The sequence below is a fragment of the Heterocephalus glaber genome, unplaced genomic scaffold, assembly GCF_053883595.1.
Source record: "Heterocephalus glaber isolate CG9 unplaced genomic scaffold, H.glaber_assembly_v1.0 deba00001472, whole genome shotgun sequence".
NCBI classification, from domain to species: domain Eukaryota; kingdom Metazoa; phylum Chordata; class Mammalia; order Rodentia; family Bathyergidae; genus Heterocephalus; species Heterocephalus glaber.
Genome location: NW_028258315.1, coordinates 7096788 through 7110785, shown reverse-complemented (window position 1 = coordinate 7110785; position 13998 = coordinate 7096788). Strand labels below are relative to the sequence as shown.

The 13998-nt window shown below is 51.4% G+C and overlaps 1 long non-coding RNA gene across 1 annotated transcript; it reads left to right on the top strand.

The window, feature by feature from the left end:
* Window positions 1–6128: 6128 nt before the first annotated feature.
* LOC147826172 (uncharacterized) lies at window positions 6129–8712 on the top strand. The gene is made up of 2 exons (XR_015439302.1): window positions 6129–7084; window positions 8575–8712. It is a non-coding gene; the product is annotated as an uncharacterized LOC147826172 (long non-coding RNA).
* Window positions 8713–13998: the final 5286 nt, after the last annotated feature.

The following is a 13998-nucleotide window of genomic DNA, read 5'->3' as shown; positions in this document are numbered from 1 at the left end:
CAAGAGGATGCATGTAAGTTATATACAGATACTATACAATTTGTGAAACTGGAACATAGGATTTTGGTATCTGAGGAGTGATTTTTTTTGTGGTTAGTTAAGAGCAATCGTTGCCATTTGACACTCATTTGGCCTTGATATCCTGGCTTGCTCAACTATTTCTGTTGTGAAAGCCGAAGTGAAAAACAATCCATTTCTGAAAAGGTCTGTTCTCTGTGATAAATCAGCACATGGTTGTCTGTATGTGCTGAATGCCAGCAATGGGAGCATATATCAGAGATGGTGGGAACCCGGTGGGGTGGGGGTGGGGTGGACGTCACTCTCAGATGCTGGATAGTGTTGCTTTCTGGCCATGAGCAGTCAGTGGCTTCTTTCTCTGCACTCAGTCACTGAGACCTTATATTGTGGGGTGTCGCTGTGACAGAGCAGGAGGAAGAGGCCACAGCTCTTGTTCTCGAGGAGCATGCGGAAGGGAGTAAGAAGTCTACAGCCACACTCTCCAGATACTTGCTGCAGAGAAGGTTGGAGCTGGTGCAGCGGCTGCTTCTGTCCCGTCCATGGAGGTGGTGTGGAATGAGCTGAATCTGGCCACGGACCTCGTCCTCAGCTCTCTGGACACTTGCGCCAGGCAAACCTTTGTGGTGGTCCTGCTCTGTGAACTGCGAACTGTTCCTCTACCGGCCAGGCCATGCCTATAAAAAGTGTCCCATGACATTGCTAGATGTCCCATAGGGGACAAAATTGCTCCTGGTATTCGAGGGGCACTGAGCTACCTGGGAAATTAGTGGGGACTACATGGTGCTCGGATACAGAAGTGGGAGACAGCACGCTCTGTTTGGACATCTTTGCCTGGCTGGAAGGTCAGCAAGGCTGAGCCTGGAAGTCTCACACACAGAGCCAAACTTAACCACTCTGCTTGGTGCTGGGGCAGGAACCAGGAAAAACACTTCCGAATCAATCAGGAATGCTATTGGGTGGCCTGCCAATGGGCGTCATGAACAACATGTACCATCTGGTGGCTTCCCTTTTCAACTAATTAGTGTCGTTAAGAACACACTAAGCTTTTAAAGTCATTATTTTAATGTGTGATACACACTAACACTCTGTGCCTTGGGGCAAAGCCCAAGCTTTCATTTATGGTCATCCTTTCAGGAACAGGTTTCATCTACATCCACTGGCGAAGAAGGGTTTTGTAGAAGACGATTTTAGCAAGACTGAGGTACAGTGAAAAGACTCCGAAAGCACCAAGACTATAGTCTGGAAGACAGGAAGAGGGGAACAGCAGATGAGGAGGGCCTGAGGCCTAGGCAGGATGGCCCCAGGGATGGGGAGGAAGCCAATGAGAAGGCTGGGCAACTGGAGTTGGGATGGAGGGAGGAGCCCAGGTTGTCTGGTGCGGGCTTTTCCCTTTAGTAGGTGCCCATGGATGGCAGAGCAGAGAAGAACAAAGCAGGTGCACACAGCCGGGAGAGAAAAGGTGAGACATTCAAGCCAGTAGTTGGGACTGTGGGGAAATCACCTGGCCAAGCGGGAACCTGGAGCCGAGGCAAAGGAGCCAGACTCAAGATAAAGCCGGATGTGTCATTGCATTGCAGCAGCAGTGGAGGCTGAGGGGAGATGGCCCAAGGGAGTGTGCAGAAGGAGAGGGAGGAGGCTACCGGCGTCCTCGTCCTCGCTCTTCTTCATTCTGACTCAAAGCCTGCTCGAGTCCTCTGTCCCAGGATCCCCTTCCAGACCCCCAGGCCGCAGTGACGGCCCCATCACCTCTGCACCTGCACCTGTGGAAAGTCTATGTTGCCTGCCCCGCTGCCCACCCCACGACTATCCCGGAGACGTCCTGGGTCCCCCAAACAAACGCTTTTCTGAGTTTTGCTCTTGTCTTTCCGATCTACTGTGGGCTCATGAAGGCATGGGCTCCCAGCCAGTTAACCCTAGTAACTGACTCTCCTCAGAGTCTTACTGGTCCATGCTGCTGGGTCCTTAGTTAAAAATTCTGGGTCCAGTTGAACATTTTCTCTACAGGACAAATCCCAGATCCCCTCGGTAGAGCTCTGAACCCATTTCCTCCCTGCCCACGCCAGGGCTCAGGGCTGACTCCTTAATCAACATTTCTTGGACCAGCGTGGTGGACCAGGACCCCCGATCAATGAGCAACTTGAAAGGTGAAAGCTCTTCCTGGGTTTGCCTTTGAGAATGCCAGCTAGCTGGAAGGCTGGTGGCTTATCTAAGTAACAATAAGCTAGACGCAGAAGTAGCCTGTTGGGAAAGAAAGTGCTGGGCTCCTTGTTGATTCTGGAAAAATATTAAGATTCCGTTAATCCAGCTATAATTGGGGATGGGTATCAGAAAGACTGGTTAGGGGCCTTCATCAGTGAGGCAGTTGGAGGGCTGCATGGAGAGATGGTAAAAGCGTTTCTCTCCTGCCAGCTGGGGGTGGGGTTATCTGCCAGGGAGGGTGCAGCCAACTGCCAGAGATTTTTCACCAGGCTGCTCCTGAACTTTTACCCCACTGTCGCAATCGGGATCAAGTGCGGGAGCCGCGGGACTGGGCCCCCAGTGTGGCTCATCCAGGCTGCGGGCCTGAGGTCAGCCGCGTGCTCTGACCTGCACAGGGGCTGGGACTGGTGAGGGGTGCGGGGCCTGTGGTTGGTTCTGATGCATGACCAGGGCACGAGCGCCTGGGGGAGAGATGGTGGCTTCGTGGCAACGTCACTGTGGTGCAGGGAGCTCACAGTCTTCGCGTCCTGTCTCCTTTGCTTTGGGGGAAACGCATCAGCTGGCCGGAGCAGCCCGTGGCGGCGTGGGCTCTCATATCAGTTATTCACCCATCCGTCCACGTTCTCAGTTTGTACTCTCTCCATTTCTTCCCCCAGAGTTTTTGCTCTGGATGGTTTTACTTCTTGCCCAAGTTGCCTGTTTAATGATGGTGTGAATCAGAGGGACGATTAGCCAGCGCCCACAGCAGGGCATCCAGACATGTCTTGGCTGGGCGGGGGCCTGGGATTCCAGCTCCTCAGAGCCAGGCTTTATCTCAGGGCTGTGGCCCAGCTTGACTGACAGACCCTGAGGCAGATCTCTCCTCTCCCTGTCCCACCCCGGCTCCCATGTCCACCTCCCCCAGTGTCCACCAACTCCAGGGTGCAGTGTGACTTTCTGTAAACTTGCTGAGGTCTCAAACCCCCATGGGGTTCAGAACTGAGAGGAAGGCTGCCCTCAGCCCCCAGCCCAAACTGTCAGCATTGCTGGGTGTTTCTGGGTTTAAAGGCATCCAGAGAAGCAGTGAGCTTCCCGTTAGGATGACGCAGTTTCACTTCAAGAGGGCCCACTCCCTCTCCTGATATTTCCCACGCACGTCAGGTTTGCAAGCATCGCTTTCCACAACCCCAGCTGCTCGTCAGGGTTTCCTTTAATCCCTGGGGGGAGGTGGGGGTGGGATAAGGGCCGGCCCAGCGCTGCCACCTGGTTCTCACTGGGTCTTGCAGTGAACGCTGCTGAGTGGTGAGAGCCAGAGGACAGAGTGCATTTGGGCTGTGGAGGGAGGAAGCGGGTGGAGGGTCTTGGCCTCTGGAGCCTGCAGGGCATGCTGGAGGGTCTCCAGGTGTTTTCCTTGTTGGTACCACTGCACTTTTTATAGATCCTATCATCCTGCAGGCCACCCTGGTGTGCATCTGGGTAAAAGGGGATGTAAAAGCAGAGGGAGGCCATCTGGGAAAGATTTCTGCTCAGATGCTCGGAATCCCTTCTCCCTCCATTCCACAGTGCCCTCTACCCTTCCTCCTCCAATGGAGCACCTGGAAACACCACATTCCCCTGCCTCGTGGGAATGAGCGGCCCCTCTGGTTAGCTTGGGAGGACACTGAGGCTCCCCACTGGCCTCTGCTGCCCAGGAGCTGTGGAAACCCGGGGCTGCCACGTAGGCAGTGACTCAGCACCCACCCTGCACAGAGGCCCAGAAAGCAGCGAGGGTGCTCATCAGCTCCGGGTTAATATTTACCATCACGGGCAGGTCCTGGGCAAATCCAGAGAGAGGGGCGTGGTGGACTCAGGGCAGGGTGGACAGGGTGGAGAAGTTGGAAGCTGAGGAACTCATAATCCTTCAAATCAGCCAGCTTATTCCCTTCTGAAAATCCATTTTCTCTTTCCCAGTTGTTTGGGTGGATACTGCAGCTGGCCCACCTAGTCGAGGGGCCAGAGATTAAGAAGGGCTTTAGGGTTAGAGCCCAGTTAGTGGTCAAGGTCTACCACACTACCTTGGAAGATTTATCCTCTGAGCCTGGGTTTCCTCCTCTGAAGAGAACACACACCCCTATCCATACACTGCAGGCGCAAGGTGAGGGTCATATAGGATAAATCCTGCACATCGTGGAACAAGTGGGAGCCATGAATTTGCTTGTTTTTCTCACCTCTACTCCAATATCTCCCTTTCCTGCCCGTTGACCCTAACAAGGGGAGGACTTCTCTGGAGAAGCTGCCCTGCTGGGAGCCTGGAGTCTGCATCACAGCGACAACTAGTTTTTGCCTAGGTGTGAGAGGGGAGGGTGACTGTGAGCTGCCACACAGGGAGGACCACACAGAAGGACGAGCTGTGGAGGCTGATCCACTGTCCAGGGGACCTCAGTGACCTAGAACCGCTTGGGGCACCGTGAGGTGTCCCCTAACCGGGACGGGGCGAGCTGGGAACAGTTCGGAGGCAGCATTCCGGCTGCTGGGACTTGGGCGAAGGGGATAAAGATGTTGGGCTGTGCTGTGTGGAAGCTCCTGTCCTTGGAACCTTATCACACCCTGATGGATAACCGGAGTTTGGCCCGATGACTCACAGGGAGCCTTAACTCCTTCACAGCCAGCTCCGGGGAAATGGGAAAAAACAATAAGCAAATATAGGAAGATTTGTTTGTTGATTTGACAGATGTTTACTGAGCACCTAAAAGATGCAGAGCCCTGAGCTTTTCCGTCTTGGGTTTCATGGTTTTCCGCAGTTGAAATCCACCATCGAGGGACCACAAGAACCAAACCAGGTGTTTAAATAAATAAACAAGATGGCTCGGCTCTCAGTAAGTGCTGTGAAGATGAAGAGCTAAGCAGTGCTGTCAAATGCGAATGTGTACCAAAATCACCCTGAGGCTTGATAAAACACAGACGAGGCGAGGCGGGGCACCCTGCCCAGAGTTTCTGATTCAGGGTGTCCGGGCAGGGCCGAGCATTTGCATTTCTAGCAAGTTCTCAGGTGGTGCTGATGCTGCACATCCCTGGACCAGCTCTGAGAACCCAATGAGGGTGGGGTGGGGCCCATTTAGAAGCGGCTCAGGATCCAGCCCCTTTGTATGGAAGGGATGGAAGCTGTGTGTTATTTTCAGTTCTTTTTTGGAAAGGATAGCTGCAAAGAAAAAAACAATGTCTCCCTTCTCACTCTACTTTTGTCCCAATTCAGATTAACTTTTGGAACCCACTGCTCTTGGTTGCCTAGGATGGCAGGCTGGATGCTGCCTTGTGTTCTCATCTATTGATTTGTTCTCATGAAGGAGCAGTTTAAAGGCCACATCCGGGTCCATGCATTCCAGAAACATCAATAGAAGCACAGAGGAGAGGACATTCCAGTTTTAGTTGCAACCAGCTCCAGGGTAGGGGGTCCCATCTCAAACAAGACCCATCAAGGACCTGTGCTTTTGTAAAAGCCTGTGCTCTAAAAAACTACATATAGGGCCGGGGATTTAGCTCAGTGGTTTCACTGCCTGCTGTGCAAGCACAAGGACCCGAGTTTGATCCCGGGGACCAAAAAAAATCCCCAAAAAACAAAACAAAAAACTAGATACAAATTGCCATGGATTAATAGGTTACAACTCATAGGAAGGCAGAGAGCATAACTTGTGGGTCTTTCTCACTTTGGTGTCTTGCAGTAAGATCTGCCATAATGGTAACCCATCTTGCTGTTGATTTCAAATATTCATTTGAATATTTATTCACAAGCGAGCATTAAGCTGGGTGCTAGAGATACAATGGAAAAGACAAACCAGGCCTCTGCCCTCATGGTTATTATGGTTTAAGTGGGGGACACAGGGAAGTTAACAGGTAATTAATTACACGTGGAGTGTCATTTTAAGATTCTATTATAGGGGCGGGGATTTAGCTCAGTGGTTTCGCAGCCTGCTGAGCAAGCGCAAGGACCTGAGTTCAATCCCCGGTACCAAAAAAAAAAATTCTATGATATAGGAAAAACAGTTTGAGGACGTAAACTTGAGAGGTCGGAGGGCTTCGGGAGAAGTGACGTGAAAGATGAGGGACAAGTGGGGTGGGTGACGGAGGGTGCCGATGAGGGTCATGCAGAGCTTTCTGGGTGGGGACAAGACACAGGCCAAGGGCCAGAGGGGAGAGCACAGAACTTTCCGTGACTGGTGTCAGTTCAGGACGACTGGGGCAGAGAACTGGAACCATGTCCTGTGTGGCCTTGTAGGGCTGAGTGAGCAATCATCTTGAGGGGACGTTGAGAAAATGCCTCAGTCCGTTGCTGTTTACACTGAGTACAAAGGTGCTGACTTCTGCCCAGATTGGGGATTAATCTAACACCCAGGTTGGGACAGCTTGCTCGGGTGATGATTAGATCCTGCTTTGAGTTGGCAGTGGTAGCAGGTCCTGGTTCCCAGCTTCTCGCTTCCTCCCACCTGTTGAGCTAGCAGTCTGGGTAAACCAGTTTGGATGGAGGAAGAGGCCTGTGGAGCTGTCCTCCATCGCAGAACATTTAGGAACTGAAGTGGCAGTTCCACTGCAGTGTGTTTTGGAGAAGGAGGGTGAGCGAGGCGGTGGTAGAAATGTTCAAATATGATTTTCATGTCAACAATCCTGGCCCCAGAGACCCACGGGGAGTTTTCTGTGTACTCTGTTTGCAGGCCTGGCATGTATTACGCTGTGACCTTCAGCAAGTCATCCTGGTTTTTGGCATGCACTCTTTCCAGTCAGACAGTGGGGACAGTTGCTGTCACTGGAAACACCCTGGAATGTCAAGTGTAGAAATGAGACAGTGGCTTTGAAGACATGAGGCTGCTGGAGGGAGTGTTCAAACGTCCAAGGTGTTAAAGGATTTTAGTCGCTGGTATGGAATCGGTTCTGGCTGACTCTGTGTGTATGTAATGGTTAACTAGTCAGCCTGGTACCTGTATGTAGTTTATTTCCATAAAAATCCTTTCCACTTGCTTTTAGATAGTCTGTCTTCCATGTTACTTACATAGAGACTAGAATGTTCAAAACTTCAGAATAAAACTCCCCAGATAGAAAGAGAATGGGCTCAACCCAACTTTTTCTTTTTCTAGTTAATTTTTACTATGTTTGGAGTTCAAAGTTTATGCTCTATGTAACAAGTGCCTGTTGTCTCAAAAACTCTCTGAGCCTCTCACCTCTCCTTTGGAGGGGCTTTTTCTTATAACCCTGGGCTTCACCCTGAGTATACGCGACTGTCTTCATCAGGCAGTGCCCCATCTGAAGAGCCCGGGTCCTGTGTGAACCCCAAGATGGAATAACTTCCACATCCTGATGAGCTTGTTTTCTGCTTCCTTGGGCTACAGCTGACCTGGATTTCTTCCCCTGTGGCTCTTTTGACCCTAAGAAATACTGAAGGTCAAATTGAAGTTACCTGGAGGGGAGACTCTGGGACTTTTCTAATTGTCTGTTTCTCAGGCCAACCCCCACGTTTGGTTTGTACACAGGAAGAAATTCTGAACTCCGAGCGACTGTCTTTTCCTGAGGTTTCTCTTTTTGCATGCCTGGTTTCCTTCCAATTTCTCTCTCCCTTTTTTGAAGACTGGCGGGGAAGGTGGAGAGATGAACTTCCACCTTAAATGTGATCTATGGGCCTGAGTGATGCAAGAAAGAAAGAAGCTGCTAATTCCAAGTGGCCAATGCCAAGTGGAGATTATAGTTCAAGGCTGAGACAAGAGCTAACCTCAACTTTGTTTTCATCCTGAAGTCCAAAGCACAGATTCCTAAAGGGAAGCTAATGCTTTCAATCAATCTTTCAGTGAAGCATATCCAAACCAACTGTCTTGCAAAAGACAATCCGTGTGTCTCCAAATGTTTTTAAAAAATTACACATAGTGATGTAACATGTATGGGTAGTCTGTGGTATAGATTCATGGGCCTAGACAAGGAGCACTAAACTTTTACATTTTGGTAAAAATGTGAGGTTGTCTTTAAAAGTCTGTTGAGTTACACTCCTGCTTTTCTGCATCCTTACCAACAGTTGATATTATTTATCCTTTACAATTTTACCAGTTTGAGGGAGAAGAGATGACATCTCACTTTGATTTTTATTTTTCTGATTGCTAGTGAGGCTGAACATCTTTTCTTATGTTTATCAGCCAATTATGTTTCTTCCCTGAAATGTATATATTCATTCTTTGTATTTAAAAAATTGATCTGTTTGACTCATTACATTACTTTGTTTTCAGCATACACTCAATTCCTGGTAACTATGCTTTGGAAATAACTGATGAATGTGGGAGAATGTAGTAAATTGGAAAGGTCATGGCATTTTGGAGCAGAAAGAAGGCCATGGTGATAATTTTGTCCAAATGCTTTGTTTTACAGAAGAGAAAAAGTTTTGAGCCGCCAGAGATGTCTCAGTGATGACCAGTGATGGTTCTGAAAAGTGATTCTAGTTTGACTTTTCCCTCTCCATCTGCTGCTCCTTGTGAAAGCATTTATAAACAATACCATTGGCCATTCTTTTCTGGTCTGTAAATCTTCATTAATATAACAGCAAACAAATGCAGACGCAAAGGATAAGCATTTTTAGCCACATGGATGGCTCTCCGGAGCGGACTCCAGGCATAAAGCTCAACATAATTTCTCAGATAGATCAGGTGAGTAAACATGAATTGATTTTGTGAGTAAAAAGACATTGAATGCTGATGAAATAAAAGGTTATTATGAAAAAAGGGGACTGCCAAAGAGCCCACTGCCCACCCGAGAAGCATCCAAGCGGTTGTGTACCTTCTCTTTTTCACTTCTTTATAGCAGTGTATCAGTGGAAACTATCTAATTTGGAAACCTCCTTCCTGCACTACTTCCAAACATACTCCACATGTTCTAGGGGTGTCTTTTCAGAGGTGCAAGGTGTTTGGCTCGCAAAGAAACCTGGATGTGACCCCTGTGAACAACAAGGTAAAGACTGGGCTTGGAGTCAGGTGAGAGACCAGCAGGGGAACTTCCAGGTGCAGGAGTGGAGCCGGAGACAGACAGCTTCCTGCTCAGCAGGGAAGAGGGCTGGTGGAAGGCAGAGTGACTCCTCATCACGTGCAGAGGTGGGGATCAGAGGCAGATGAGCTGTCTTGTTCTTATAAGGAAGGAAGGCAAGATGGGCAAGATCAGGAGTGTTCTGGGGCCTGTCAGCTGCATTGGCCCAGGCAGCCTAGGGACGTGCATTGCCAGGAATCTGGAAAGCGGAACAACATTGCTATCGAAACCTGTGCCTGCAGTGCTGGGACTAGAGGTTTCTCTGAATTCTCACCGGTGTCCAGACCCACAGTCTCCATTCCCTAAAGCACGTGGCCACCAGCACTGTTCCAGAGCAGTGTACCTTCCTGGGAGTGACACTCAGTCCCTGAGTTTGCCCGGGACTCAGGGGTTTGCTGAGATGTGAGTCTTTCAGGGTGAGCACTAGGATAGTTCCTGGCACACTGTTAGATTCTCTGTCTCTCTTTTGTTCCACTTTTGGTGAATGAGAATAAAGCTGCCACTCACATTCTGGGGCTTGGTCTGGGGCACAGGTGAGTGAGCTTGGGTCTCAAACCCACAGGAACCAAGAGCTCATTGACTATCCCGCATCCTTCATAGTGGGGCCCTGGCTGGATACCCTCAGGCTCTGGGAGGGGGCGGGTCAGGTGGGACTGGGAAAACCTGCTTTTCGCTCCAGGCACTAGAGAGGAGCAGCATTCCTCTCACTGGGGGATCAGCAGAGGATCTAAGGATGACAGAGATCCAGGGTGGGGTGTGGGATGCCTGGGGACGGAGCATCGGACCATCGGAGCATCGTGGTGGAGTTTGAGGTAACACTTGTGAATCATCTGTAGGTGCATTGTTAACCTTTTATACGGGAAATTGCACGCTTACCACTGACAGTGTAGTAGAGTGAATAACACAATAAGGCATCCTGTTCCCAGCACAGCCCCAAGAATGATCAAACACAGCTGAGCCTTTCACTGCCTGCACCACACCTACTTCCCTTGCCCCATGATTATTTCTGGTGGTCTTAGATTTCCTAGTTTCAGTCCAGTGAGCTGTGTGGGGAGTGGGAAAAAGAGGGCGAATGGGATCTGCCACATTTTGCAAGGTGGGAGTCTCTCTGAGCTCCTGATTTCATCCTCTGGACCTTTTGGGGTCGTGAGACCCTAAGCTTGGCCTTCACCTCCTGGTCCTGTGAGTGGATCCCTGTGCTCCACGATGGTGGCCACCTACATTTTTTCCTTTCTTTTTGCTTCCTTTTAAAATCACAGACATCTTTTTATAATCTATTTGCTTTGCTGTCTCCCTCTCTAGCCTTTGAGCTCTCCAAGGTCAGGAGCTGAGTCATGGCCCCGGGTCTCTCAAGCTCCCAGCACCGGGTAGGCATGGATAACACATGTGAAGCGTGGATGATCAGAGAGTCAGTTGAGGGCAATGCCTTATTTTCTAGGGTGGCTTCTGGGACTGAGCAACACTTGCAGACTCCAGGTGTGAGTGTGAGAAGGTGTAAGCAGAGCCGCAACTGTCCACACAACTTCCAGCCACTCCGCGAGCAGTGACTTCCGCGTTCCTTTGTTCTGCTTTGGGGTCCAGCCTACAGAGCTTTCCTCCATGCTTCCTTGACGAATATTTGTGCTCCTCTGGTCTCGTCTGCCTTCTGCTTTGGGTCAGGGTGGCACTTCCTCCCAGCTATGTGCCCCTGAAGGAAAAAGGTCCATTCAGGTTTCCAGTCCCAGGGCAGGTGTTTCCCAGCTGGGACAGAACCAACCCTTTCTTCTTTGGCCTCCCTGGGCTTACTTGGGCTCTCCTTTGATCTATTGTTTCAAGGAGCCGGCTCATTCCTTGAAGAATCCTCCTTTGTTTACCCAACAGCAGTGAACTCTGACCAGAGCTGCCCGGCAGCCTTTGCACACAGCCCTCCTCCCTCAGAGGGGTTTCTCACTTCTGGAGAGGAGGGGTCCCCAGCGACAGGGCCTGGGCAGTGGGCAGGGACCACTACTTTGTGGAACTGGCAAAGAAAGCAGTTAGCAGGGTAATTGGAAGGAGGACGAGGTCAAGGAGTGTTTTTTTTAATCCAGCGGAGAGCTTTGTCCATGGTTAAACTCCATATGGATGAGTGTTGGGAGCCGATGGGAAGTGATGTTCTGTGATCCTTTGAGCCACTTCACACCTGCTGCCCATCGAGCCTGTGCCTGGCCCGCACTGCAGTCAGAGATGGAGCCTGGGCTCTTACTCCAAGAACACAGCCTGTGTCTTGTCCTGGGCAGCCTTCTGAGGGCACCTGCAGTATGGTAGTTCTCAAACCTGCGTGTGCATCTCGATCCCCAGAGGGGTCCTGGGCCCCAGCCCCAGGGATTCAGATCCAGGAGGTCTGGGTGGGGCAGGAACATTGGGATGTGGAACGAGTTCTCAGGTGACACTCCTCCTACTCCTGGTCTGGGAACCTAGGGCTTTGGTGCCTGGCCACAGACCCCTTGAAGTGAAATGAGGTCCCTGAGAGCTAGAGTGGGCTGTCTGTCCACGTGTCTTTTAGCGACAGAGTCCAGGGGACTCTGATTAGCAAGAGAGAAGAGGTGTGTTGGACAGACCCAAGGTGGTGCATGCCCCTTGTTCCTCCGGAGTGGGAAGAAGTTGCTGGCTCTCTGGGTGACGGTGACGACCCCAAGGAAATGAGAATTTTGAGTTCAAGTAAAGAAAAAGAGGGATGTGGTGAGAGACAAGGCTTGAGAATTTGCTGTGATGGAGCAGAGGCAACTGTGGAAGGGATCAGAGAGGCTTGAACACAACAGGATGGGGTGAGGGACAGCAGGGAGTGCTCCAGGGACCAAAGGGTAGGTAGGTGTCGCTCATGGTGGAGCAGAGGTGAAGAGTTGCCACAGGAGGTGGGGCTGGGTGGAGGGACGCCCGGAGGAGGGCGGGAGTTGGGCACCATTGCCAAGGGCTGTGGCTCCGGGTCTGGTGTCCTCAGTGGTGGTGGGGGCCATGTCTCATGCTGTCACAGTGGTCAGCTCTCTGCCTTGGCTTCTGCTCTGTCCCTGCAGCGAGTCCCTTTCTGCCACCTTCCCTAAGCCTCCTGCTCCTCCACAGCTCTGCTTCCTGCCATTGCTGGCATCCTCTACTTCCTGGTGGCCACTCTGCTGCCTGCAGATTCTCACTGCGTGCAGCACTGGTCCTTAGACCCAGCCTCTGGCTGGATGATAGGAAGCTACGGAGGGCAGTGGCCGCTGCCTGGTCCAGGAAGTCATGCTGAGTGGGCAGGCAGAGGGGCTGTGGGCATGACAGGCACCACACTCTTACAAAAGCAGAGCAGAGCCCCTGCCTTGGGGGAATCTTGAAGGCCTAGGATATTAAGCAGACTCCAGAAATGTCAGACAGGGGAACGAGATGAGATTTTCTTTTCTGGGACTGAAATGTAGGGTGAGGATGGGGTGATGGAGCAGCCTGTGGGGCTGTGGCCGGATGGGGTAGCAGTGCTAAGATGGGCCAGAGGGAGAAGTGCCAGGGGCCTGAGGGTGGGCCTGGCACCCTGGATCCCTCTGCTGGGGTTGGTCCTGATTTGGTCCTGGACAGTGAAGCTGAGCTAGGCTCTCAGGGAGGGGTCTGTGGGCCTCAGCTGTGAGAGCAGGAGGACATAGACATAATGGAGTGGCCAAGGCCACGGGGCGCAGGGGCAGGTGGACCACATACAGTGAACCCACCGGGGGCCACATCTGGGTAGAAAAGCGTGTTCCCATGGGACGGGTGCTTTTGGGACCTGGTTCCAGGGGAGGAGAATTCCATTCTTAATTCCTAAGTGCTAGGAAAGGCGCCTGATCTGCACATGCTCTCAAAGCCACTCCTAAGGGGATTTCTACCAGGGGCTTACCTGTTAGCCGTCAGAAGGCACAGGGTGGTGGTGGTAGCTTCTGGGAAGAGGGGGCATGGCTCGTGCATCCCTGAGGGTATTCTGGCAGAGGCTGAAGGCCTCTCCTGGCCAGGGGCAAGCACTGGCCTGGGGTGGGGAAGGGCCAGCTCCATGTCTGGGGTGCCCCCTACCCTGGCTGTGGCACAGTGGTGCCCAGTTTGGCCCTTCCCAGCCTCCTGTTCACAAGGCTGCACCCCACCTCCTTCCAGGAGCAGGAGGGGCCTGGGAAATACCTGCCTGTCTCATTCTCTGCTCCCCATAGGTCAATGACAACTCCTTCAGGATGCTTCCTTGTCTAAATAAAACACAGTTCAAGGAAGTCTGGGGGTTTGGTGTAAATTAAGGGCCCAATTTCATCTGCTTGCATGTGGATGTCCAGTTTTCTGAGCTCTGCTTATTGAAGAGACTGTCTCCCCCATGGGCATTGTCTGCACCCTTGTGAAGCTCAGGGGACTACACATGCCTGGGTTTCTCTGGGCTCTGGAGTCTGTTCCATGGGTCCGTGTGCCCTGTCTGCTTTTTATATTGTTCTGAATACTCTAGCTTTGGATATCGTTATATATCTGGGAGTGTGATGACTCCGGCTTTAATTTTCTTTCTCAAGATGGCTTTGGCTGTTCGAGGTCTTTCGTGGTTTCCTACTGCAGAGTCTCAGTCACCTGTGGAATCCACTTTTGCATCCTTATTTTGAGCTCACAGAGGCAGAGTGTCAGTGGGTGGAGGGGCAGGAAATGGGGAGACGGTGAAGGACACACTTTCGGCTCTAACAGGAGTCAGTTCCCGAGTCCCACTGGGCAGCATGCTGGCTGGAGTGAAGGACGCCATGCTGTGTACTTGAGACTTTGTGACATAATAGGTCTTAAACCCAAATAGTAACTATTGGA